We start from the raw sequence: 23511 nt of genomic DNA, 5'->3' as shown, positions 1-23511 counted from the left end.
ACATATGTATGGATTGGAGTTTTCAAGTGAAAAGAAACTTTGTGTTCCCAACAAGCTAGGTGAAGGACGGCTTTCACACACACTTATCTCTCAGAAATGAGCATGTGGAGAGACGTTCGTTCATCTAGCACAAAGGGAACGGGTTGCAGGGGAAACATTTACTCTGGTATCTCAGTCTGTTTCCTAGTGCCGATTTGAATTTCCTGCAGTTTTCACTCTAAAACCGAGTTGGAGCTCGTACCACCCCATATAATTGTATGGATTGGGGTTTGCAAGTTAAAAGAAACTTTGTGTTCCCAACAAGCTAGGTGAAGGACGGCTTTCACACACACTTATCTCTCAGAACTGAGCATGTGGAGAGACGTTCGTTCATCTAGCACAAAGGGAACGGGTTTCAGGAGAAACTTTTACTATGGTTTCTCAGTCTGTTTCCTAGTACTGGTATGAAGTTCCTCCTGTTTTCACTGTAAAACCGATTTGGAGCTAGTACATCCCCAAATAAATGTATGGAGTGGAGTTTACAAGTGAAAAGAAATTTTGTGTTCCCAACAAGCAAGGTGAAGGACGGCTTTCACACACACTTATATCTCAGAACTGAGCATGTGGAGAGACGTTCGTTCATCTAGCACAAAGGGAACGGGTTGCAGGAGAAACATTTACTCTGGTTTCTCAGTCTGTTTCCTAGTGCCGGTTTGAAGTTCCTGCAGTTTACACTGCAAAAGCGAGTTGGAGGTAGTACCTCCCCATATATATGTATGGAGTGGAGTTTGCAAGTGAAAAGAATCTTTGTGTTCCCAACAAGCTAGCTGAAGGACGGCTTTCACACACACTTCTCTCTCAGAACTGAACATGTGGAGAGACTTTCGTTCATCTAGCACAAAGGGAACGTGTTGCAGGGAAACTATTACTCTGGTTTGTCAGTCTGTTTCCTAGTGCCGGTTTGAAGTTCCTGCAATTTTCACTGTAAAACAGAGTTGGAGCTAGTACCTCCCCATATATATGTAAAGAGTGGAGTTTGCAACTGAAAAGAAACTTTGTGTTCCCAACAAGCTAGGTGAAGGACGGCTTTCACACTCAATTATCTCTCAGAAATGAGCATGTGGAGAGACGTTCGTTCATCTAGCACAAAGGGAACGGGTTGCAGGAGAAACTTTTACTCTGGTTTCTCAGTCTGTTTCCTAGTGCCGGTTTCAAGTTCCTGCAGTTTTCACTGTAAAACCGAGTTGGAGCTAGTACCTCCCCATATAAATGTATGGAGTGGGGTTTGCAACTGAAAAGAAACTTTGTGTTCCCAACAAGCTAGGTGAAGTACGGCTTTCACACACACATATCTCTCAGAACTGAGCATGTGGAGAGACGTTCGTTCATCTAGCACAAAGGGAACGGGTTGCAGGTGTAACTTTTCTCTGGTTTCTCAGAATGTTTCCTAGTACTGGTATGAAGTTCCTGCTGTTTTCACTGTAAAACCGATTTGGAGCTAGTACATCCCCAAATAAATGTATGGAGTGGAGTTTACAAGTGAAAAGAAATTTTGTGTTCCAAACAAGCAAGGTTAAGAACGGCTTTCACACACACTTATATCTCAGAACTGAGCATGTGGAGAGACGTTCGTTCATCTAGCACAAAGGGAACGTGTTGCACGGAAACTATTACTCTGGATTCTCAGTCTGTTTCCTAGTGCCGGTTTGAAGTTCCTGCAATTTTCACTGTAAAACCGAGTTGGAGCTAGTACCTCCCCATATAAATGTATGGAGTGGAGTTTGCAACTGAAAAGAAACTTTGTGTTCCCAACAAGCTAGGTGAAGTACGGCTTTCACACACACATATCTCTCAGAACTGAGCATGTGGAGAGACGTTCGTTCATCTAGCACAAAGGGAACGGGTTGCAGCAGAAACATTTACTCTGGTTTCTCAGTCTGTTTCCTAGTGCCGGTTTGAAGTTCCTGCAGTTTGCACTGTAAAACAGATTTGGAGCTAGTACCTCCCGATATATATGTATGGAGTGGAATTTGCAAGTGAAAAGAAACTTTGTGTTCCCAACAAGCTAGGTGAAGTACGGCTTTCACACACAACTATCTCTCAGAACTGAGCATGTGGAGAGACGTTCGTTCATCTAGCACAAATGGAACTTGTTGCAGGAGAAACTTTTACTCTGGTTTCTCAGTCTGTTTCCTAGTGCCCATTTGAAGTTTCTGAGTTATCAATTTAAAAAAGAGTTGCAGCTAGTACCTCCCAATAAATATGCATGGAGTGGAGTTTGGAAGTGAAAAGAAACTTTGTGTTCCCAACAAGCTAGGTGAAGGACGGCTTTCACACACACTTATCTCTCAGAACTGAGCATGTGGAGAGACGTTCGTTCATCTAGCACAAAGGGAACGGTTGGCAGGAAAAACATTTACTCTGGTTTCTCAGTCTGTTTCCTAGTGCCGGTTTGAAGTTCCTGCAGTTTGCACTGTAAAAGCGAGTTGGAGCTAGTACCTCCCCATATATATTTATGGAGTAGAGTTTGCAACTGAAAAGAAACATTGTGTTCCCAACAAGCTAGGTTAAGGAAGGCTTTCACACACATTTATCTCTCAGAACTGAGCATGTGGAGAGACGTTCTTTCATCTAGCACAAAGGGATCGGGTTGCTGGAGAAACTTTTACTCTGGTCGCTCAGTCTGTTCCCTAGTGCCGGTTTGAATTTCCAGCAGTTTTCACTGTAAAACATAGTTGGAGCTAGTACCTCCCCATATATAGGTATGGAATGGAGTTTGCAACTGAAAAGAAACATTGTGTTCCCAACAAGCTAGTTGAAGGACGGCTTTCACACACATTTATCTCTCTGAAATGAGCATTTGGAGAGACTTTCGTTCATCTAGCAAAATACGAACTGTTTGCAGGAGAAACTTTTACTCTGGTTTCTCAGTCTGTTCCCTATTTCCGGTTCGAAGTTCCTGCAGTTTTCACGGTAAAACCGTGTTGGAGCTAGTACCTCCCCATATATATGTATGGAGTGGAGTTTGCAAGTGAAAAGAAACTTTGTGTTCCCAACAAGCTAGGTGAAGGACGGCTTTCACACACACTTATCTCTGAGAACTGAGCATGTGGAGAGACGTTCGTTCATCTACCACAAAGGGAAAGGTTTCAGGAGTATCTTTTACTCTGGTTTCTCAGTGTTTTTCCAAATACTGGTTTGAAGTTCCTGCAGTTTTCACTGTAAAACCGAGTTGGAGCTAGTACCTACCCATATATATGTATGGAGTGGAGTTTGCAAGTGAAAAGAAACTTTGTGTTCACAACAAGCTAGGTGAAGGACGGCTTTCACACAAAATTATCTCTCAGAACTGAGCATGTGTAGAGACGTTCGTTCATCTGGCACAAATGGAACGGGTTGCAAGTGCAACTTTTACTCTGGTTTCTCAGTCTGTTTCCTAGTGCCGGTTTCAAGTTCCTGCAGTTTCCACAGTAAAAACGAGTTGGATCTAGTACATCCCCATATATATGTATGGAGTGGAGTTTGCAACTGAAATGAAACTTTGTGTTCCCAACAAGCTAGGTGAAGGACGGCTTTCACACACACTTATCTCTCAGAAATGAGCATGTGGAGAGACGTTCGTTCATCTAGCACAAAGGGAACGGGTTGCAGGAGAAACTTTTACTCTGGTTTCTCAGTCTGTTTCCTAGTGCCGGGTTGAATTTCCTGCAGTTTTCACTGTAAAACCGAGTTGGAACTAGTAACTCACCATATATATGTATGGAGTGGAGTTTGCATGTGAAAAGAAACTTTGTGTTCCCAACAAGCTAGGTTAAAGACGGCTTCACACACACTTATCTCTCAGAACTGAGCATGTGGAGAGACGTTCGTTCATCTAGCACAAAGGGAACGGTTTGCAGGAGAAACTTTTTCTCTGGTTTCTCAGTCTGTTTCCTAGTGCCGGTTTGAAGTCTTGCAGTTTTCACTGTAAAACCGAGTTGGAGCTAGTACCTCCCCATATATATGTATGGAGTGGAGTTTGCAAGTGAAAAGAAACTTTGTGTTCCCAACAAGCTAGGTGAAGGACGGCTTTCACACACACTTATATCTCAGAACTGAGCATGTGGAGAGACGTTCGTTCATCTAGCACAAATTGAATGGTTTGCAGGAGAAACTTATACACTGTTTTCTCAGTCTGTTTCCTAGTGCCCGTTTGAAGTTCCTGAGTTATCACTTTAAAACCGAGTTGGAGTTAGAACCTCCCAATAAATATGCATGGAGTGGAGTTTGGAAGTGAAAAGAAACTTTGTGTTCCCAACAAGCTAGGTGAAGGACGGCTTTCACACACATTTATCTCTCAGAACTGAGCATGTGGAGAGGCGTTCGTTCATCTAGCACAAAGGGAACGGGTTGCAGGAGAAACTTTTACGCTGGTTTCTCAGTCTGTTTCCTAGTGCCGGTTTGAAGTTCCTGCAGTTTTCACTGTAAAACCGAGTTGGAGCTAGTACCTACCCATAGATATATATGGATTGGAGTTTGCAAATTAAAAGAAACTTTGTTTTCCCAACATGCTAGGAGAAGGACGGCTTTCACACACACTTATCACTCAGAACTGAGTATGTGGACAGACGTTCGTTCATCTAGCACAAAGGGATCGAGTTGCAGGAGAAACTTTTACTCTGGTCGCTCAGTCTGTTCCCTAGTGCCGGTTTGAATTTCCAGCAGTTTTCACTGTAAAACATATTTGGAGCTAGTACCTCCCCATATATAGGTATGGAGTGGAGTTTGCAAGTGAAAAGAAACATTGTGTTCCCAACAAGCTAGTTGAAGGACGGCTTTCACACACATTTATCTCTCTGAAATGAGCATTTGGAGAGACTTTCGTTCATCTAGCAAAATACGAACTGTTTGCAGGAGAAACTTTTACTCTGGTTTCTCAGTCTGTTCCCTATTTCCGGTTCGAAGTTCCTGCAGTTTTCACGGTAAAACCGAGTTGGAGCTAGTACCTCCCCATATATATGTATGGAGTGGAGTTAGCAAGTGAAAAGAAACTTTGTGTTCCCAACAAGCTAGGTGAAGGACGGCTTTCACACACACTTATCTCTCAGAACTGAGCATGTGGAGAGACGTTCGTTCATCTAGCACAAAGGGAACGGGTTGCAGGAGAAACATTTACTCTGGTTTCTCAGTCTGTTTCCTAGTGCCGGTTTCAATTTCCTGCAGTTTTCACTGTAAAACCGTGTTGGATCTAGTACCTCCCCATATATATGTATGGAGTGGGGTTTGCAACTGAAAAGAAACTTTGTGTTCCCAACAAGCTAGGTGAAGGACGGCTTTCACACACACTTTTCTCTCAGAAATGAGCATGTGGATGGACGTTCGTTCATCTAGCACAAAGGGAACGGGTTGCAGGAGAAACATTTTCTCTGGTTTCTCAATCTGTTTCCTAGTGCCGGGTTGAAGTTCCTGCAGTTTTCACTGTAAAACCGAGTTGGAGCTAGTACCTCCCCATATATATGTATGGAGTGGGGTTTGCAAGTGAAAAGAAACTTTGTGTTTCCAACAAGCTCAGTGAAGGACGGCTTTCACACACACTTATCTCTCAGAACTGAGCATGTGGAGAGACGTTCGTTCATCTAGCAAAAAAGGATCGGGTTGCAGGAGAAACTTTTACTCTTTTCTCTCAGCCTGTTCCCTAGATCCGGTTTGAATTTCCTGCAGTTTTCACTGTAAAACCGAGATGGAGCTAGTACCTACCCATATATATGTGTGGAGTGGAGTTTGCAACTGAAAAGAAACTTTGTTTTCCCAACAAGCTAGCTGAAGGACGGCTTTCACACACACATATCTCTCAGACCTGAGCATGTGGAGAGGCGTTCGTTCATCTAGCTCAATGGGAACGGGTTGCAGGAGAAAGTTTAGTCTGGTTTCTCAGTCTTTTTCCAAGTGCCTGTTTGAATTTCCTGCAGTTTTCACTGTAAAACCGACTTGGAGCTTGTACCTCCCCATATATATGTATGGAGTGGAGTTTGCATGTGAAAAGAATCTTTGTGTTCCCAACAAGCTAGGTGAAGGACGGCTTTCACACACAATTTTCTCTCAGAACTGAGCATGTGGAGAGACTTTCGTTCATCTAGTACAAAGGGAAAGGGTTTCAGGAGAAACTTTTACTATAGTTTCTCAGTCTGTTTCCTAGTGCTGGATTGAAGATACTGAGTTATCATTTTAACACATAGTTGGAACTAGTACCTCCCCATATATATGTATGGAGTGGAGTTTGCAACTGAAATTTAACTTTGTGTTCCCAACAAGCTAGGTGAAGTGCGGCCCTCAGAGACAATTACCTCTCACAACAGAGCATGTGGAAAAACGTTCGTTTATCTAGCACAAAGGAAATGCTTTGCAGGAGAAACTATTACTCTGGATTCTCAGGCTGTTTTCTAGTGCCGCTATGAATTCCTGCAGTTTTCACTGTAAAACAGATTTGGAGCTCCTAACTCCCCATATATATGTTTGGAGTGGAGTTTGAAACTGAAAAGAAACTTTGTGTTCCCAAAAGCTAGTTGAAGGATGGCTTTCACACACACTTATTTCTCAGAACTGATCATGTGGAGAAACGTTCGTTCATCTAGCACAAACGGAACGGATTGCAGGACAAAATATTTCTCTGGTTTCCTAGTCTGTTTCCCAGTGCCGGATTGAAGTTACTGCAGTTTTCACTGTAAAACCGAGTTGGAGCTCGTGCCTCCCCATACATATGTATGGAGTGGAGTTTTCAAGTGAAAAGAAACTTTGTGTTCCCAACAAGCTAGGTGAAGGACGGCTTTCACACACACTTATCTCTCAGAAATGAGCATGTGGAGAGACGTTCGTTCATCTAGCACAAAGGGAACGGGTTGCAGGGGAAACATTTACTCTGGTATCTCAGTCTGTTTCCTAGTGCCGATTTGAATTTCCTGCAGTTTTCACTCTAAAACCGAGTTGGAGCTCGTACCACCCCATATATTTGTATGGATTGGGATTTGCAAGTTAAAAGAAACTTTGTGTTCCCAACAAGCTAGGTGAAGGACGGCTTTCACACACACTTATCTCTCAGAACTGAGCATGTGGAGAGACGTTCGTTCATCTAGCACAAAGGGAACGGGTTTCAGGAGAATCTTTTACTATGGTTTCTCAGTCTGTTTCCTAGTACTGGTATGAAGTTCCTCCTGTTTTCACTGTAAAACCGATTTGGAGCTAGTACATCCCCAAATAAATGTATGGAGTGGAGTTTACAAGTGAAAAGAAATTTTGTGTTCCCAACAAGCAAGGTGAAGGACGGCTTTCACACACACTTATATCTCAGAACTGAGCATGTGGAGAGACGTTCGTTCATCTAGCACAAATTGAATGGTTTGCAGGAGAAACTTTTACACTGTTTTCACAGTCTGTTTCCTAGTGCCCATTTGAAGTTCCTGAGTTATCACTTTGAAACCGAATTGGAGCTAGTACCTCCCAATAAATATGCATTTAGTGGAGTTTGGAAGTGAAAAGAAACTTTGTGTTCCCAACAAGCTAGGTGAAGGACGGCTTTCAAACACACTTATCTCTCAGAACTGAGCATGTGGAGAGACGTTCGTTCATCTAGCACAAAGGGAACGGGTTGCAGGAGAAACTTATACTCTGGTTTCTCAGTCTGTTTCCTAGTGCCGGTTTGAAGTTCCTGCAGTTTGCACTGTAAAACAGTGTTGGATCTAGTACCTCCCCATATATATGTATGGAGTGGAGATTGCAAGTGAAAAGAAACTTTGTGTTCCCAACAAGCTTGGTGAAGGACGGCTTTCACACACACTTATCTCTCAGAAATGAGCATGTGGAGAGACGTTCGTTCATCTAGCACAAAGGGAAAGGGTTGCAGGAGAAACTTTTACTCTGGTTTCTCAGTCTGTTTCCTAGTGCCGGTTTGAAGTTCCTGCAGTTTTCACTGTAAAACAGAGTTGGAGCTAGTACCTCCACATATATATGTATGGAGTGGAGTTTACAAGTGAAAAGAAACTTTGTGTTCCCAACAATCTAGGTGAAGGACGGCTTTCACACACACTTATCTCTCAGAACTGAGCATGTGGAGAGACGTTCGTTCATCTAGCACAAAGGGAACGGGTTGCAGGAGAAACTTTTACGCTGGTTTCTCAGTCTGTTTCCTAGTGCCGCTTTGAATTTCCTGCAGTTTTCACTGTAAAACCGAGTTGGAGCTAGTACCTCCCCATATATATGTATGGAGTGGAGTTTGCAAGTGAAAAGAAACTTTCTGTTCCCAACAAGCTAGGTGAAGGACGGCTTACACACACACTTTTCTCTCAGAACTGAGCATGTGGAGAGACGTTCGTTCATCTAGCACAAAGGGAACGGGTTGCAGGAGAAACTATTACGCTGGTTTCTCAGTCTGTTTCCTAGTGCCGCTTTGAATTTCCTGCAGTTTTCACTGTAAAACCGAGTTGGATCTAGTTCATCCCCATATATATATATGGAGTGGGGTTTGCACCTGAAAAGAAACTTTGTGTTCCCAACAAGCTAGGTGAAGGACGGCTTTCACACACACTTATCTCTCAGAAATGAGCATGTGGAGAGACGTTCGTTCATCTAGCACAAAGGGAAAGGGTTGCAGGAGAAACATTTACTCTGGTTTCTCAATCTGTTTCCTAGTGCCGGGTTGAATTTCCTGCAGTTTTCACTGTAAAACCAAGTTAGGGCTAGTACCTCCCCATATATATGTATGGAGTGGGGTTTGCAAGTGAAAAGAAACTTGGTGTTACCAACAAGCTAATTGTAGGACCGCTTTCACACACACTTATCTCTCAGAACTGAGCATGTGGAGAGACGTTCGTTCATCTAGCACAAAGGGAACGGGTTGCAGGAGAAACTTTTACTCTGGTTTCTCAGTCTGTTTCCTAGTGCCGGTTTGATGTTCCTGCAGTTTGCACTGTAAAAGTGATTTGGAGCTAGTACCTCCCCATATATATGTATGGAGCGTAGTTTGCAACAGAAAAGAATCTTTGTGATCCCAACAAGCTACGTGAAGGACGGCTTTCAAACACACTTATCTATCAGAACTGAGCATGTGGAGAGACGTTCGTTCATCTAGCACAAAGGGAACGTGTTGCAATAGAAACTTTTACTCTGGTTTCTCAGACTGTTTCCTAGTGCCGGTTTGAAGTTCCTGCAGTTTTAACTGTAAAACCGAGTTGGAGCTAGTACCTCCCCTTATAAATGTATGGAGTGGAGTTTGCAACTGAAAAGAAACTTTGTGTTCCCTACAAGCTAGATGAAGACGGCTTTCACACACACTTATTTCCCAGAACTGAGCATGTGGAGAGACGTTCGTTCATCTAGCACAAAGGGAACGTGTTGCAGGGAAACTATTACTCTGGTTTCTCAGTCTGTTTCCTAGTGCCGGTTTGAATTTCCTGCAATTTTCACTGTAAAACCGAGTTGGAGCTAGTACCTCCCCATATAAATGTATGGAGTGGAGTTTGCAACTGAAAAGAAACTTTGTGTTCCCAACAAGCTAGGTGAAGTACGGCTTTCACACACACATATCTCTCAGAACTGAGCATGTGGAGAGACGTTCGTTCATCTAGCACAAAGGGAACGGGTTGCAGCAGAAACATTTACTCTGGTTTCTCAGTCTGTTTCCTAGTGCCGGTTTGAAGTTCCTGCAGTTTGCACTGTAAAACCGAGTTGGAGCTAGTAACTCCCCATATATATATATGGAGTGGAATTTGCAAGTGAAAAGAAACTTTGTGTTCCCAACAAGCTAAGTGAAGGACGGCTTTCACACACACTTATCTCTCAGAACTGAGCATGAGGAGAGACGTTCGTTCATCTAGCACAAAGGGAACTGTTTGCAGGGGAATCTTTTACTCTGGTTTCTCAGTCTGTTTCCTAGTGCCGGTTTGAAGTCTTGCAGTTTTCACTGTAAAACCGAGTTGGAGCTAGTACCTCCCCATATATATGTATGGAGTGGAGTTTGCAAGTGAAAAGAAACTTTGTGTTCCCAACAAGCTAGGTGAAGGACGGCTTTCACACACACTTATCTCTCAGAACTGAGCATGTGGAGAGACGTTCGTTCATCTAGCACAAATTGAATGGTTTGCAGGAGAAACTTTTACACTGTTTTCTCAGTCTGTTTCCTAGTGCCCATTTGAAGTTCCTGAGTTATCAATTTATAAAAGAGTTGGAGCTAGTACCTCCCAATAAATATGCATGGAGTGGAGTTTGGACGTGAAAAGAAACTTTGTGTTCCCAACAAGCTAGGTGAAGGACGGCTTTCACACACACTTATCTCTCAGAACTGAGCATGTGGAGAGACGTTCGTTCATCTAGCACAAAGGGAACGTGTTGCAGGAGAAACATTTACTCTGGTTTCTCAGTCTGTTTCCTAGTGCCGGTTTGAAGTTCCTGCAGTTTGCACTGTAAAAGCGAGTTGGAGATAGTACCTTCCCATATATATGTATGGAGTGGAGTTTGCAAGTGAAAAGAATCTTTGTGTTCCCAACAAGCTAGCTGAAGTACGGCTTTCACACACACATCTCTCTCAGAACTGAGCATGTGGAGAGACTTTCGTTCATCTAGCACAAAGGGAACGTGTTGCAGGGAAACTATTACTATGGTTTCTCAGTCTGTTTCCTAGTGCCGGTTTGAAGTTCCTGCAATTTTCACTGTAAAACAGAGTTGGAGCTAGTACCTCCCCATATATATGTAAAGAGTGGAGTTTGCAACTGAAAAGAAACTTTGTGTTCCAAACAAGCTAGGTGAAGGACGGCTTTCACACTCACTTATCTCTCAGAACTGAGCATGTGGAGAGACGTTCGTTCATCTAGCACAAATTGAATGTTTTGCAGGAGAAACTTTTACACTCTTTTCTCAGTCTGTTTCCTAGTGCCCGTTTGAAGTTCCTGAGTTATCACTTTAAAATCGAGTTGGAGCTAGTACCTCCCAAAAAATATGCATGGAGTGGGGTTTGCAAGTGAAAAGAAACTTTGTGTTCCCAACAAGCTAATTGAAGGACGGCTTTCACACACACTTATCTCTCAGAACTGAGCATGAGGAGAGACGTTCGTTCATCTAGAACAAAGGGAAATGGTTGCAGGGGAATCTTTTACTCTGGTTTCTCAGTCTGTTTCCTAGTGCCGGTTTGAAGTCTTGCAGTTTTCACTGTAAAACCGAGTTGGAGCTAGTACCTCCCCATATATAAGTATGGAGTGGAGTTTGCAAGTGAAAAGAAACTTTGTGTTCCCAACAAGCTAGGTGAAGGACGGCTTTCACACACACTTATCTCTCAGAACTGAGCAAGTGGAGAGACGTTCGTTCATCTAGCACAAATTGAATGGTTTGCAGGAGAAACTTTTACACTGTTTTCACAGTCTGTTTCCTAGTGCCCATTTGAAGTTCCTGAGTTATCACTTTGAAACCGAATTGGAGCTAGTACCTCCCAATAAATATGCATGGAGTGGAGTTTGGAAGTGAAAAGAAACTTTGTGTTCCCAACAAGCTAGGTGAAGGACGGCTTTCAAACACACTTATCTCTCAGAACTGAGCATGTGGAGAGACGTTCGTTCATCTAGCACAAATGGAACGGGTTGCAGGAGAAACTTATACTCTGGTTTCTCAGTCTGTTTCCTAGTGCCGGTTTGAAGTTCCTGCAGTTTGCACTGTAAAACAGTGTTGGATCTAGTACCTCCCCATATATATGTATGGAGTGGAGATTGCAAGTGAAAAGAAACTTTGTGTTCCCAACAAGCTTGGTGAAGGACGGCTTTCACACACACTTATCTCTCAGAAATGAGCATGTGGAGAGACGTTCGTTCATCCAGCACAAAGGGAAAGGGTTGCAGGAGAAACTTTTACTCTGGTTTCTCAGTCTGTTTCCTAGTGCCGGTTTGAAGTAACTGCAGTTTTCACTGTAAAACAGAGTTGGAGCTAGTACCTCCACATATATATGTATGGAGTGGAGTTTACAAGTGAAAAGAAACTTTGTGTTCCCAACAATCTAGGTGAAGGACGGCTTTCACACACACTTATCTCTCAGAACTGAGCATGTGGAGAGACGTTCGTTCATCTAGCACAAAGGGAACGGGTTGCAGGAGAAACTTTTACGCTGGTTTCTCAGTCTGTTTCTTAGTGCCGCTTTGAATTTCCTGCAGTTTTCACTGTAAAACCGAGTTGGAGCTAGTACCTCACCATATATATGTATGGAGTGGAGTTTGCAAGTGAAAAGAAACTTTCTGTTCCCAACAAGCTAGGTGAAGGACGGCTTACACACACACTTTTCTCTCAGAACTGAGCATGTGGAGAGACGTTCGTTCATCTAGCACAAAGGGAACGGGTTCAGGAGAAACTTTTACGCTGGTTTCTCAGTCTGTTTCCTAGTGCCGCTTTGAATTTCCTGCAGTTTTCACTGTAAAACCGAGTTGGATCTAGTACATCCCCATATATATATATGGAGTGGGGTTTGCACCTGAAAAGAAACTTTGTGTTCCCAACAAGCTAGGTGAAGGACGGCTTTCACACACACTTATCTCTCAGAAATGAGCATGTGGAGAGACGTTCGTTCATCTAGCACAAAGGGAAAGGGTTGCAGGAGAAACATTTACTATGGTTTCTCATTCTGTTTCCTAGTGCCGGGTTGAAGTTCCTGCAGTTTTCACTGTAAAACCAAGTTGGAGCTAGTACCTCCCCATATATATGTATGGAGTGGGGTTTGCAAGTGAAAAGAAACTTGGTGTTACCAACAAGCTAATTGTAGGACCGCTTTCACACACACTTATCTCTCAGAACTGAGCATGTGGAGAGACGTTCGTTCATCTAGCACAAAGGGAACGGGTTGCAGGAGAAACTTTTACTCTGGTTTCTCAGTCTGTTTCCTAGTGCCGGTTTGATGTTCCTGCAGTTTGCACTGTAAAAGTGATTTGGAGCTAGTACCTCCCCATATATATGTATGGAGCGTAGTTTGCAACAGAAAAGAATCTTTGTGATCCCAACAAGCTACGTGAAGGACGGCTTTCAAACACACTTATCTCTCAGAACTGAGCATGTGGAGAGACGTTCGTTCATCTAGCACAAAGGGAACGTGTTGCAATAGAAACTTTTACTCTGGTTTCTCAGACTGTTTCCTAGTGCCGGTTTGAAGTTCCTGCAGTTTTAACAGTAAAACCGAGTTGGAGCTAGTACCTCCCCTTATAAATGTATGGAGTGGAGTTTGCAACTGAAAAGAAACTTTGTGTTCCCTACAAGCTAGATGAAGACGGCTTTCACACACACTTATTTCTCAGAACTGAGCATGTGGAGAGACGTTCGTTCATCTAGCACAAAGGGAACGGTTTGCAGGAGAAACTTTTACTTTGGTTTCTCAGTCTGTTTCCTAGCGCCGGTTTGAAGTTCCTGCAGTTTTCACTGTAAAACATTTTTGGAGCTCGTATCTCCCCATATATATGTATGGATTGGAGTTTGCAACTGAAAAGAAACTTTGTGTTCCCAACAAGCTAGGTGAAGGACGGCTTTCACACACAATTATCTCTCAGAACAGAGCCTGTGGAGAGACGATCGTTCATCTAGCACAAAGGGAACGGGTTGCAGTAGAAATTTTTACTCTGTATTCTCAGACTGTTTCCTAGTGCCGGTTTGAAGTTCCTGCAGTTTTCACTGTAAAACCGAGTTGGAGCTTGTACCTCCCTATATATATGTATAGAGTGGGGTTGGCAAGTGAAAAGAAACTTTGTGTTGCCAACAAGCTAGGTGAAGGGCGGCTTTCACACACATTTTTCTCTCAGAACTGAGCATGTGGAGAGACGTTCGTTCATCTAGCACAAAGGGAACGGGTTGCAGGAGAAACATTTACTCTGGTTTCTCAGTCTGTTTCCTAGTGCCGGTTTGAATTTCCTGCAGTTTTCACTGTAAAACCGAGTTGGATCTAGTACATCCCCATATATATATATGGAGTGGGGTTTGCACCTGAAAAGAAACTTTGTGTTCCCAAAAAGCTAGGTGAAGGACGGCTTTCACACACACTTATCTCTCAGAAATGAGCATGTGGAGAGACGTTCGTTCATCTAGCACAAAGGGAAAGGGTAGCAGGAGAAACATTTACTCTGGTTTCTCATTCTGTTTCCTAGTGCCGGGTTGAAGTTCCTGCAGTTTTTACTGTAAAACCAAGTTGGAGCTAGTACCTCCCCAAATATATGTATGCAGTGGGGTTTGCAAGTGAAAAGAAACTTGGTGTTACCAACAAGCTAAGTGTAGGACCGCTTTCACACACACTTATCTCTCAGAACTGAGCATGTGGAGAGACGTTCGTTCACCTAGCACAAAGGGAAAGGGTTGCAGGAGAAACTTTTACACTGTTTGCACAGTCTGTTTCCTAGTGCCCATTTGAAGTTCCTGAGTTATCACTTTGAAACCGAATTGGAGCTAGTACCTCCCAATAAATATGCATGGAGTGGAGTTTGGAAGTGAAAAGAAACTTTGTGTTCCCAACAAGCTAGGTGAAGGACGGCTTTCAAACACACTTATCTCTCAGAACTGAGCATGTGGAGAGACGTTCGTTCATCTAGCACAAAGGGAACGGGTTGCAGGAGAAACTTATACTCTGGTTTCTCAGTCTGTTTCCTAGTGCCGGGTTGAAATTCCTGCAGTTTGCACTGTAAAACAGTGTTGGATCTAGTACCTCCCCATATATATGTATGGAGTGGAGATTGCAAGTGAAAAGAAACTTTGTGTTCCCAACAAGCTTGGTGAAGGACGGCTTTCACACACACTTATCTCTCAGAAATGAGCATGTGGAGAGACGTTCGTTCATCTAGCACAAAGGGAAAGGGTTGCAGGAGAAACTTTTACTCTGGTTTCTCAGTCTGTTTCCTAGTGCCGGTTTGAAGTTCCTGCAGTTTTCACTGTAAAACAGAGTTGGAGCTAGTACCTCCACATATATATGTATGGAGTGGAGTTTACAAGTTAAAAGAAACTTTGTGTTCCCAACAAGCTAGGTGAAGGACGGCTTTCACACACACTTATCTCTCAGAAATGAGCATGTGGAGAGACGTTCGTTCATCTAGCACAATGGGAAAGGGTTGCAGGAGAAACTTTTACGCTGGTTTCTCAGTCTGTTTCCTAGTGCCGCTTTGAATTTCCTGCAGTTTTCACTGTAAAACAGAGTTGGAGCTAGTACCTCCCCATATATATGTATGGAGTGGAGTTTGCAAGTGAAAAGAAACTTTCTGTTCCCAACAAGCTAGGTGAAGGACGGCTTACACACACACTTTTCTCTCAGAACTGAGCATGTGGAGAGACGTTCGTTCATCTAGCACAAAGGGAACGGGTTGCAGGAGAAACATTTACTCTGGTTTCTCAGTCTGTTTCCTAGTGCCGGTTTGAATTTCCTGCAGTTTTCACTGTAAAACCGAGTTGGATCTAGTACATCCCCATATATATATATGGAGTGGGGTTTGCACCTGAAAAGAAACTTTGTGTTCCCAACAAGCTAGGTGAAGGACGGCTTTCACACACACATATCTCTCAGAAATGAGCATGTGGAGAGACGTTCGTTCATCTAGCACAAAGGGAAAGGGTTGCAGGAGAAACATTTACTCTGGTTTCTCATTCTGTTTCCTAGTGCCGGGTTGAAGTTCCTGCAGTTTTCACTGTAAAACCAAGTTGGAGCTAGTACCTCCCCATATATGTATGGAGTGGGGTTTGCAAGTGAAAAGAAACTTGGTGTTACCAACAAGCTAATTGTAGGACCGCTTTCACACACACTTATCTCTCAGAACTGAGCATGTGGAGAGACGTTCGTTCATCTAGCACAAAGGGAACGGGTTGCAGGAGAAACTTTTACGCTGGTTTCTCAGTCTGTTTCCTAGTGCCGGTTTGAAGTTCCTGCAGTTTGCACTGTAAAAGTGATTTGGAGCTAGTACCTCCCCATATATATGTATGGAGCGTAGTTTGCAACAGAAAAGAATCTTTGTGATCCCAACAAGCTACGTGAAGGACGGCTTTCAAACACACTTATCTCTCAGAACTGAGCATGTGGAGAGACGTTCGTTCATCTAGCACAAAGGGAACGTGTTGCAATAGAAACTTTTACTCTGGTTTCTCAGACTGTTTCCTAGTGCCGGTTTGAAGTTCCTGCAGTTTTCACTGTAAAACCGAGTTGGAGCTTGTACCTCCCCTTATAAATGTATGGAGTGGAGTTTGCAACTGAAAAGAAACTTTGTGTTCCCTACAAGCTAGATGAAGACGGCTTTCACACACACTTATTTCTCAGAACTGAGCATGTGGAGAGACGTTCGTTCATCTAGCACAAAGGAACGGTTTGCAGGAGAAACATTTACTTTGGTTTCTCAGTCTGTTTCCTAGTGCCGATTTGAAGTTCCTGCAGTTTTCACTGTAAAACATTGTTGGAGCTCGTATCTCCCCATATATATGTATGGATTGGAGTTTGCAACTGAAAAGAAACTTTGTGTTCCCAACAAGCTAAGTGAAGGACGGCTTTCACACACAATTATCTCTCAGAACAGAGCCTGTGGAGAGACGATCGTTCATCTAGCACAAAGGGAACGGGTTGCAGTAGAAATTTTTACTCTGTATTCTCAGTCTGTTTCCTAGTGCCGGTTTGAATTTCCTGCTGTTTTCACTGTAAAACCGAGTTGGAGCTAGTACCTCCCTATATATATGTATAGAGTGGGGTTGGCAAGTGAAAAGAAACATTGTGTTCCCAACAAGCTAGGTGAAGGGCAGCTTTCACACACATTTTTCTCTCAGAACTGAGCATGTGGAGAGACGTTCGTTCATCTAGCACAAATGGAACGGGTTGCAGGAGAAACATTTACTCTGGTTTCTCAGTCTGTTTCCTAGTGCCGGTTTGAATTTCCTGCAGTTTTCACTGTAAAACCGAGTTGGATCTAGTACATCCCCATATATATATATGGAGTGGGGTTTGCACCTGAAAAGAAACTTTGTGTTCCCAAAAAGCTAGGTGAAGGACGGCTTTCACACACACTTATCTCTCAGAAATGAGCATGTGGAGAGACGTTCGTTCATCTAGCACAAAGGGAAAGGGTTGCAGGAGAAACATTTACTCTGGTTTCTCATTCTGTTTCCTAGTGCCGGGTTGAAGTTCCTGCAGTTTTCACTGTAAAACCAAGTTGGAGCTAGTACCTCCCCATATATATGTATGGAGTGGGGTTTGCAAGTGAAAAGAAACTTGGTGTTACCAACAAGCTAAGTGTAGGACCGCTTTCACACACACTTATCTCTCAGAACTGAGCATGTGGAGAGACGTTCGTTCACCTAGCACAAAGGGAAAGGGTTGCAGGAGAAACTTTTACACTGTTTTCACAGTCTGTTTCCTAGAGTCCATTTGAAGTTCCTGAGTTATCACTTTGAAACCGAATTAGAGCGAGTACCTCCCAATAAATATGCATGGAGTGGAGTTTGGAAGTGAAAAGAAACTTTGTGTTCCCAACAAGCTAGGTGAAGGACGGCTTTCAAACACACTTATCTCTCAGAACTGAGCATGTGGAGAGACGTTCGTTCATCTAGCACAAAGGGAACGGGTTGCAGGAGAAACTTCTACTCTGGTTTCTCAGTCTGTTTCCTAGTGCCGGTTTGAAGTTCCTGCAGTTTGCACTGTAAAACAGTGTTGGATCTAGTACCTCCCCATATATATGTATGGAGTGGAGATTGCAAGTGAAAAGAAACTTTGTGTTCCCAACAAGCTAGGTGAAGGACGGCTTTCACACTCACTTATCTCTCAGAACTGAGCATGTGGAGAGACGTTCGTTCATCTAGCACAAATTGAATGTTTTGCAGGAGAAACTTTTACACTCTTTTCTCAGTCTGTTTCCTAGTGCCCGTTTGAAGTTCCTGAGTTATCACTTTAAAATCGAGTTGGAGCTAGTACCTCCCAAAAAATATGCATGGAGTGGGGTTTGCAAGTGAAAAGAAACTTTGTGTTCCCAACAAGCTAATTGAAGGACGGCTTTCACACACACTTATCTCTCAGAACTGAGCATGAGGAGAGACGTTCGTTCATCTAGAACAAAGGGAAATGGTTGCAGGGGAATCTTTTACTCTGGTTTCTCAGTCTGTTTCCTAGTGCCGGTTTGAAGTCTTGCAGTTTTCACTGTAAAACCGAGTTGGAGCTAGTACCTCCCCATATATAAGTATGGAGTGGAGTTTGCAAGTGAAAAGAAACTTTGTGTTCCCAACAAGCTAGGTGAAGGACGGCTTTCACACACACTTATCTCTCAGAACTGAGCAAGTGGAGAGACGTTCGTTCATCTAGCACAAATTGAATGGTTTGCAGGAGAAACTTTTACACTGTTTTCACAGTCTGTTTCCTAGTGCCCATTTGAAGTTCCTGAGTTATCACTTTGAAACCGAATTGGAGCTAGTACCTCCCAATAAATATGCATGGAGTGGAGTTTGGAAGTGAAAAGAAACTTTGTGTTCCCAACAAGCTAGGTGAAGGACGGCTTTCAAACACACTTATCTCTCAGAACTGAGCATGTGGAGAGACGTTCGTTCATCTAGCACAAATGGAACGGGTTGCAGGAGAAACTTATACTCTGGTTTCTCAGTCTGTTTCCTAGTGCCGGTTTGAAGTTCCTGCAGTTTGCACTGTAAAACAGTGTTGGATCTAGTACCTCCCCATATATATGTATGGAGTGGAGATTGCAAGTGAAAAGAAACTTTGTGTTCCCAACAAGCTTGGTGAAGGACGGCTTTCACACACACTTATCTCTCAGAAATGAGCATGTGGAGAGACGTTCGTTCATCCAGCACAAAGGGAAAGGGTTGCAGGAGAAACTTTTACTCTGGTTTCTCAGTCTGTTTCCTAGTGCCGGTTTGAAGTAACTGCAGTTTTCACTGTAAAACAGAGTTGGAGCTAGTACCTCCACATATATATGTATGGAGTGGAGTTTACAAGTGAAAAGAAACTTTGTGTTCCCAACAATCTAGGTGAAGGACGGCTTTCACACACACTTATCTCTCAGAACTGAGCATGTGGAGAGACGTTCGTTCATCTAGCACAAAGGGAACGGGTTGCAGGAGAAACTTTTACGCTGGTTTCTCAGTCTGTTTCTTAGTGCCGCTTTGAATTTCCTGCAGTTTTCACTGTAAAACCGAGTTGGAGCTAGTACCTCACCATATATATGTATGGAGTGGAGTTTGCAAGTGAAAAGAAACTTTCTGTTCCCAACAAGCTAGGTGAAGGACGGCTTACACACACACTTTTCTCTCAGAACTGAGCATGTGGAGAGACGTTCGTTCATCTAGCACAAAGGGAACGGGTTCAGGAGAAACTTTTACGCTGGTTTCTCAGTCTGTTTCCTAGTGCCGCTTTGAATTTCCTGCAGTTTTCACTGTAAAACCGAGTTGGATCTAGTACATCCCCATATATATATATGGAGTGGGGTTTGCACCTGAAAAGAAACTTTGTGTTCCCAACAAGCTAGGTGAAGGACGGCTTTCACACACACTTATCTCTCAGAAATGAGCATGTGGAGAGACGTTCGTTCATCTAGCACAAAGGGAAAGGGTTGCAGGAGAAACATTTACTATGGTTTCTCATTCTGTTTCCTAGTGCCGGGTTGAAGTTCCTGCAGTTTTCACTGTAAAACCAAGTTGGAGCTAGTACCTCCCCATATATATGTATGGAGTGGGGTTTGCAAGTGAAAAGAAACTTGGTGTTACCAACAAGCTAATTGTAGGACCGCTTTCACACACACTTATCTCTCAGAACTGAGCATGTGGAGAGACGTTCGTTCATCTAGCACAAAGGGAACGGGTTGCAGGAGAAACTTTTACTCTGGTTTCTCAGTCTGTTTCCTAGTGCCGGTTTGATGTTCCTGCAGTTTGCACTGTAAAAGTGATTTGGAGCTAGTACCTCCCCATATATATGTATGGAGCGTAGTTTGCAACAGAAAAGAATCTTTGTGATCCCAACAAGCTACGTGAAGGACGGCTTTCAAACACACTTATCTCTCAGAACTGAGCATGTGGAGAGACGTTCGTTCATCTAGCACAAAGGGAACGTGTTGCAATAGAAACTTTTACTCTGGTTTCTCAGACTGTTTCCTAGTGCCGGTTTGAAGTTCCTGCAGTTTTAACAGTAAAACCGAGTTGGAGCTAGTACCTCCCCTTATAAATGTATGGAGTGGAGTTTGCAACTGAAAAGAAACTTTGTGTTCCCTACAAGCTAGATGAAGACGGCTTTCACACACACTTATTTCTCAGAACTGAGCATGTGGAGAGACGTTCGTTCATCTAGCACAAAGGGAACGGTTTGCAGGAGAAACTTTTACTTTGGTTTCTCAGTCTGTTTCCTAGCGCCGGTTTGAAGTTCCTGCAGTTTTCACTGTAAAACATTTTTGGAGCTCGTATCTCCCCATATATATGTATGGATTGGAGTTTGCAACTGAAAAGAAACTTTGTGTTCCCAACAAGCTAGGTGAAGGACGGCTTTCACACACAATTATCTCTCAGAACAGAGCCTGTGGAGAGACGATCGTTCATCTAGCACAAAGGGAACGGGTTGCAGTAGAAATTTTTACTCTGTATTCTCAGACTGTTTCCTAGTGCCGGTTTGAAGTTCCTGCAGTTTTCACTGTAAAACCGAGTTGGAGCTTGTACCTCCCTATATATATGTATAGAGTGGGGTTGGCAAGTGAAAAGAAACTTTGTGTTGCCAACAAGCTAGGTGAAGGGCGGCTTTCACACACATTTTTCTCTCAGAACTGAGCATGTGGAGAGACGTTCGTTCATCTAGCACAAAGGGAACGGGTTGCAGGAGAAACATTTACTCTGGTTTCTCAGTCTGTTTCCTAGTGCCGGTTTGAATTTCCTGCAGTTTTCACTGTAAAACCGAGTTGGATCTAGTACATCCCCATATATATATATGGAGTGGGGTTTGCACCTGAAAAGAAACTTTGTGTTCCCAAAAAGCTAGGTGAAGGACGGCTTTCACACACACTTATCTCTCAGAAATGAGCATGTGGAGAGACGTTCGTTCATCTAGCACAAAGGGAAAGGGTAGCAGGAGAAACATTTACTCTGGTTTCTCATTCTGTTTCCTAGTGCCGGGTTGAAGTTCCTGCAGTTTTTACTGTAAAACCAAGTTGGAGCTAGTACCTCCCCAAATATATGTATGCAGTGGGGTTTGCAAGTGAAAAGAAACTTGGTGTTACCAACAAGCTAAGTGTAGGACCGCTTTCACACACACTTATCTCTCAGAACTGAGCATGTGGAGAGACGTTCGTTCACCTAGCACAAAGGGAAAGGGTTGCAGGAGAAACTTTTACACTGTTTGCACAGTCTGTTTCCTAGTGCCCATTTGAAGTTCCTGAGTTATCACTTTGAAACCGAATTGGAGCTAGTACCTCCCAATAAATATGCATGGAGTGGAGTTTGGAAGTGAAAAGAAACTTTGTGTTCCCAACAAGCTAGGTGAAGGACGGCTTTCAAACACACTTATCTCTCAGAACTGAGCATGTGGAGAGACGTTCGTTCATCTAGCACAAAGGGAACGGGTTGCAGGAGAAACTTATACTCTGGTTTCTCAGTCTGTTTCCTAGTGCCGGGTTGAAATTCCTGCAGTTTGCACTGTAAAACAGTGTTGGATCTAGTACCTCCCCATATATATGTATGGAGTGGAGATTGCAAGTGAAAAGAAACTTTGTGTTCCCAACAAGCTTGGTGAAGGACGGCTTTCACACACACTTATCTCTCAGAAATGAGCATGTGGAGAGACGTTCGTTCATCTAGCACAAAGGGAAAGGGTTGCAGGAGAAACTTTTACTCTGGTTTCTCAGTCTGTTTCCTAGTGCCGGTTTGAAGTTCCTGCAGTTTTCACTGTAAAACAGAGTTGGAGCTAGTACCTCCACATATATATGTATGGAGTGGAGTTTACAAGTTAAAAGAAACTTTGTGTTCCCAACAAGCTAGGTGAAGGACGGCTTTCACACACACTTATCTCTCAGAAATGAGCATGTGGAGAGACGTTCGTTCATCTAGCACAATGGGAAAGGGTTGCAGGAGAAACTTTTACGCTGGTTTCTCAGTCTGTTTCCTAGTGCCGCTTTGAATTTCCTGCAGTTTTCACTGTAAAACAGAGTTGGAGCTAGTACCTCCCCATATATATGTATGGAGTGGAGTTTGCAAGTGAAAAGAAACTTTCTGTTCCCAACAAGCTAGGTGAAGGACGGCTTACACACACACTTTTCTCTCAGAACTGAGCATGTGGAGAGACGTTCGTTCATCTAGCACAAAGGGAACGGGTTGCAGGAGAAACATTTACTCTGGTTTCTCAGTCTGTTTCCTAGTGCCGGTTTGAATTTCCTGCAGTTTTCACTGTAAAACCGAGTTGGATCTAGTACATCCCCATATATATATATGGAGTGGGGTTTGCACCTGAAAAGAAACTTTGTGTTCCCAACAAGCTAGGTGAAGGACGGCTTTCACACACACATATCTCTCAGAAATGAGCATGTGGAGAGACGTTCGTTCATCTAGCACAAAGGGAAAGGGTTGCAGGAGAAACATTTACTCTGGTTTCTCATTCTGTTTCCTAGTGCCGGGTTGAAGTTCCTGCAGTTTTCACTGTAAAACCAAGTTGGAGCTAGTACCTCCCCATATATGTATGGAGTGGGGTTTGCAAGTGAAAAGAAACTTGGTGTTACCAACAAGCTAATTGTAGGACCGCTTTCACACACACTTATCTCTCAGAACTGAGCATGTGGAGAGACGTTCGTTCATCTAGCACAAAGGGAACGGGTTGCAGGAGAAACTTTTACGCTGGTTTCTCAGTCTGTTTCCTAGTGCCGGTTTGAAGTTCCTGCAGTTTGCACTGTAAAAGTGATTTGGAGCTAGTACCTCCCCATATATATGTATGGAGCGTAGTTTGCAACAGAAAAGAATCTTTGTGATCCCAACAAGCTACGTGAAGGACGGCTTTCAAACACACTTATCTCTCAGAACTGAGCATGTGGAGAGACGTTCGTTCATCTAGCACAAAGGGAACGTGTTGCAATAGAAACTTTTACTCTGGTTTCTCAGACTGTTTCCTAGTGCCGGTTTGAAGTTCCTGCAGTTTTCACTGTAAAACCGAGTTGGAGCTTGTACCTCCCCTTATAAATGTATGGAGTGGAGTTTGCAACTGAAAAGAAACTTTGTGTTCCCTACAAGCTAGATGAAGACGGCTTTCACACACACTTATTTCTCAGAACTGAGCATGTGGAGAGACGTTCGTTCATCTAGCACAAAGGAACGGTTTGCAGGAGAAACATTTACTTTGGTTTCTCAGTCTGTTTCCTAGTGCCGATTTGAAGTTCCTGCAGTTTTCACTGTAAAACATTGTTGGAGCTCGTATCTCCCCATATATATGTATGGATTGGAGTTTGCAACTGAAAAGAAACTTTGTGTTCCCAACAAGCTAAGTGAAGGACGGCTTTCACACACAATTATCTCTCAGAACAGAGCCTGTGGAGAGACGATCGTTCATCTAGCACAAAGGGAACGGGT

Source organism: Camelus dromedarius, chromosome 3, assembly GCF_036321535.1.
Source record: "Camelus dromedarius isolate mCamDro1 chromosome 3, mCamDro1.pat, whole genome shotgun sequence".
Lineage (NCBI taxonomy): Eukaryota > Metazoa > Chordata > Mammalia > Artiodactyla > Camelidae > Camelus > Camelus dromedarius.
The sequence above is the reverse complement of the archived record's forward strand: the minus strand, read 5'-3'. Positions refer to the sequence as shown.